The following is a 5000-nucleotide window of genomic DNA, read 5'->3' as shown; positions in this document are numbered from 1 at the left end:
GTGCAACCTAGTTCTCTTGAGATACATGATTGGTTGGTAGATACCTTTGGTGTTCATTCGGATCAGGTGCACACTGCTTATTTTGATACCGAACTATATGTTTTCTTTGTTAAGTTTATGGACCCACTTCAGGTTGATAAAATTCTTTCTAAATATGGTCATCAAGTTCTCTTTCGGCATCGGGATGATTCTGTAAGTACCGTGCTGCTTTCCAATGCTTCCATCACGTATACCAATGTTCGTGTTTACAACCTTCCACCGGAGGTGGATAATGTCTATCTTAAGGAGGGTCTACAGAAGTATGGTGATGTAAAGAGCATTCGCCTTGAACGCTGGTCAAGCCAACATCGCCTGCAATGTTACAGTGGTATTCGTTCAGTCGAAATGCACGTTAAGCAGAATATTCCATCTCACCTGCAGATCGGTGGATATCGTGTCCATGTAACATATAGTGGTCAGATTGGCACCTGTTTTTTGTGCAATGAAAGTGGTCACGTGCGTACCGACTGTCCGCGGAGAGTTTTTGTTTTAAAAAATTCTCTCGAACAGCGTCGCAAGTTAACGGTCGCTGACCTCGTTGCAGGTGGTTCTGCTCTTGGTGTAGCACAGTCCAGTGGTAGTAGCGCCCCGCCACAGGTTTTGCGCACCCCTGACACAGAATTTCCTCCTTTGCGTGCTAAATCTGATGTTGTTCCGTCTGTCCCTCAGGTGGGTGTGCCACTTTTGAATAATAAGAGGCGTCGCCCACACGATGGAAATAGTACGGATGAGGATCTCCCTGAGATGCCCCAGTCCGAGCGACCGGCATCCTCCGAGCCACTGTGTACTGTAGCTGCTCCCTGCCCTCCTGAGGTAGCGGTTCCGGTGGCGGCTGCTGGCGCCCCTCCGGCCTCCGACGCAGCTTCTCTCGAGTCGGGTCGTCGGTCGGGCCTGTTGGCGCCGTCTTCCGAACCGACTTCGATGTCACAACAAGTGGAGCCGCGACAACTTCCTGCTTCGCTGCCCCATACCTCTGCCAGCGGAGCTGCTCCGCTTCCTTCCAACTCTGCGGCCTCGGACCTTCCTGCTCACGTTTCGCCTCCGTGCAGTCCATGTTTGCCGGAAGCTAGTGCAGGTGTTGACCATTCCGTTTTGTCGGATGCTTCCCCCGCGACCCCGGATCCCGCATGTGGACCGGCGCGGGTGGTGTCGGATACAGAACTTGACCCTCCTACGTCACCGGCGGCTGAAGTTTCCTTGCCCGTCAGCCGACGCAAGTTACGCGTTCAGCCGAACGTTAATGCTGTTCGTAAAAAACCGAAACGTAAGGGATCCACGGAACGGGGTAGCAGTCCCCCTCCCTCGGATGCCTCCGTCACCCCTGCTATGGACTGTGACGCTGGTGCGTCGGTGTAGGTGATTTGTTTTCTCGCTTTTCTCTCTATGGTTCAAGCATACACCTTTCTTACCTTAAATGTTAACCGTATTGAGTCCGACGTTCGCATTGCCTCTTTGCGGCAGTTTATTTACGACGCCTGTGCGGACGTAGTGTTTTTGCAGGAAGTGTTGTTTTCTGATCTCTCTCTACCTGGATTTCAAACTGTTTTTAATGTCGCGCCGGAATATTCAACAGGAACTGCTCTTTTCTTTCGAGAGGGCATTCCTATTACTGACGTTGAATTCCTTGACTCTGGCCGTGGGATTGGTTGTCGTCTTTTTGATCTCCGCCTCATTGTTTTGTATGCCCCCTCTGGTTCGGGTCACACTGTGGCTCGATCGCGCTTTTATAAAGAAGAGCTTATTTATCTTTTGCGCCAGAGTCCTCGGAGTCTCCTGCTCGGAGGCGATTTTAATTGTGTTTTACGCCCTGCAGACCAGTCCCCCAATTTTAATTATTGCCGTGATTTACATGACTTAGTTCGTACGATGCATCTGCGTGATGTTTGGGAACACAAATATCCAACCCTGGTGAAATATACGTTTTTTACCGCGTCCTCATGCAGTAGACTCGACAGATTCTATTTATCTGATTTTTTATGTGATAAAATTCTTTCTGTCGATGTTATTCCTACTAGTTTTTCTGACCATTGTGCTTTTACTGCCACTGTAAATCTTAGTCACCAACCTGCAAAACTTTATCGTTCCCAGTGGATGTTAAATGTTTCCCACCTTGCCGACAGTGCTATGGATGATGTTATAAGTGGCGTGTGGGAGCGATGTCTTCGCTCTGTCCCGCGATACCCCTCCTTGCTGGTTTGGTGGACTGCGTTTGCCAAGCCCAAGATTCGTCAGACTTTGATTTTCTACTGTGCTGCTAGGGCGCGTGATTTTAAGAACACGTATGAATATTACTACTCTGTCCTGCGTGAACTATATGACGCGGCGGGTACCTCTCCTCTGCGGATCCATGATGTTCGTCGTATTAAAGCCAAGCTCTTGAGCCTTAAACGACGACAGATGGATGGTCTGCGAGTCAAGTCGAAACCTCACTCTCTTGTTGAAGGTGAGCTGACATCCTTGTACCACCTGCTACGGCATCAGACTCGTCGTCGTCGCTCCTTCATCTCTTCTCTTACGGTGGATGATGGACGACAGCTTATTGCACAGGAGGAAATGGTTCGTGCTCTTCATCAGTATTACACTAGTCTATATTCTGCCGATGATTCTGGTGAGTCTCTTTCGGATGATGTCTTTGGGGATCTAACTGCGACGATCGCGCCTGACGCGAACGGCGAATTTCTCCGGGAGTTCCAGGTAGATGAGGTTTTCGATTTTATTGCTCGCTCTCCGTCCAGTAAATCGCCGGGTCCAGACGGCCTGCCTAAAGAATTTTATCTCCGTTTTTGGCCTCTTTTGGGTGGCATTTTTACGCAGATTTTAAATGGGATTGTCAGGGGGATGGATGTGCCTGCGGATTTTAAAGTAGGGAAAATTGTTTTAATTCCGAAGTCTTCTGGTCGTTCATCTGCTGCCAATCTTCGTCCGCTCACATTGCTGAATTTTGACTACAAGACAGCTGCTAGAGCGCTCAATAGCCGGTTGTCCTCTCTGCTTCGGCGTGTGATTGGTGCACATCAATGTTGTTTTCATGATAGATCTATTCTGACACCAGTAGCCGAATATCGGGATGTTGTCTCGGTTGCGGCGGTTACAAACGTACATTGTGCCTTTGCCTTCCTTGATTTTCATAAGGCTTTTGATCACGTCAGTCATGTGTTTTTAGATCGTGTTTTAGGTACAATAGGTTTTAACGCTTCATCACGTGGTGTTCTTGGCAATTTGTATAGGGGAATAACAGCTCGGGTGTCAGTCAATGGGCAGCTGACGCCGCCCATTGCTATCCGCCGCGGAGTGCCTCAGGGTAGTCCGCTCTCTATGTCTTTATTCGTATTGTCCCTGGAACCGCTGCTTCGGACTATTGCTCTCAAGCTTCAGGGTATGTCCCTCTCTGGTGGGAAGCTCTCTGTTAAGGCATATGCGGATGATGTCGTTGTTCTCCTCCGTCAACGTGATGATATCCCGTTGTTGAAAGGGGCAGTTGATGCATACTGTCGTGTCTCTGGAGCGCGTCTCAATCAGGGTAAATGTAAGTTCCTTGATATTCGAGGATTTCGCGATGCTGACGTCCCTTGGGCCACTGTTGTCGATCGCCATACGTCCTTGGGGATTATCATTGATCGGTGTCCTCTAAAAATGGCGGCTCTCAATTGGAAATCTGTCACCGAGAAGATACAGGGGGCTCTGATGGTCCATGAGCAGCGCTCTGCTACCATTTTGCAAAAAGTCAGAATTTTAGACACCTACGTTCTATGTAAAGCTTATTATGTTGCTCAGCTGTTCCCACTTCCCATGATGGTGGCGAAAAGGTTGCGCCAATTGTCTAGCAGGTTTATATGGAAGGGCCATCTATTCAAGTTACGTTACGAGGTAATGACGAAACCGCGTATCTCCGGAGGCTTGGGCCTCTCTGACATTACTCGCAAGGCGTCTGCTTTGTACGTCCGCCGAACGACTCTAATTGTTACGCAAGAAGTGACTTCGATTACATCCAGGCTTTTTACTGTTGTGCGTCCGGCGAGCCTTGCTCCACCTGTCGATGTCGGACGCCTAAATTTTAAGTTGAAACACATTCGGGAATTTTACATTGCGGTGAGTTACCTCGGTGACGTCTTCTTGCGGCGACCGGTGCCAACGACCAAGGGCTTGATTGCCCGCTGGGAGGGGCTGGCCGGTCCCAATCCAATAGAACTGGCGTCTCCATCTGTGTCCTGGAGGAACGTCTGGAAGAATGTTAGTCTGCCGATCCACTCTATGGCCGTGGCGTCCACGTGGTATAGGGTAATAAATAATTTGGTTCCCACCAATGTACGACTGCACCGTATTGGTCTTTCTGACACGGACACCTGTACTCGGTGTGGTCTCGTGGATACCCTTGAACATCGATTCACCTGCTGTGGGCACCTTGCTAATTGGCGTTGGCTCAGGAAACAACTTGCCTTTGTCACTAGGTCTGCTGAAGCCGCTTATACTATTGACATCATCGTCCGGCCCGATTCTTCCTTTTTTCCGCGAACGAAGCTCCATACCGTCATGTGGTTGATTGGCCATTTCGTACATTTTGTCAACAGTTGTCATGAAGAGGATGGACACCTAGCGTTTCGGCAGTACATGCTTACTGCTTACTGGCAGCGCTTGCGATTGCCAGGCCTCCGAGATGATTTTGCCAATATGCTTAGCCTGACATTTGAAAGAGAGGGTGTTGGCTAAGGTCACCTGTGTGAGCCATTTTCTTTTATACTGTTTCTGGATTTGCCGCCTTTATGTATGTTTCTTCTCTACACCAGGACTGAAGTTTCCGTGTTTTTTTTTTTTTTTTTTTTTTTTTTTTTTTTTTTTTTTTTTTTTTTTTAATCTTTATTTCACAAAGCAGTCTACATTATATAGTCATGTTTTAGGATTTTAATTTCAGTAGTGTACTTCTTTTGAAGTGGCTGTGTTGTGGATGTTCCTTAATATTTTTT

The sequence above is a fragment of the Schistocerca piceifrons genome, unplaced genomic scaffold (genome assembly GCF_021461385.2).
Source record: "Schistocerca piceifrons isolate TAMUIC-IGC-003096 unplaced genomic scaffold, iqSchPice1.1 HiC_scaffold_1953, whole genome shotgun sequence".
NCBI classification, from domain to species: Eukaryota; Metazoa; Arthropoda; class Insecta; order Orthoptera; family Acrididae; genus Schistocerca; species Schistocerca piceifrons.
Note: the sequence above shows the minus strand (reverse complement) of the source record.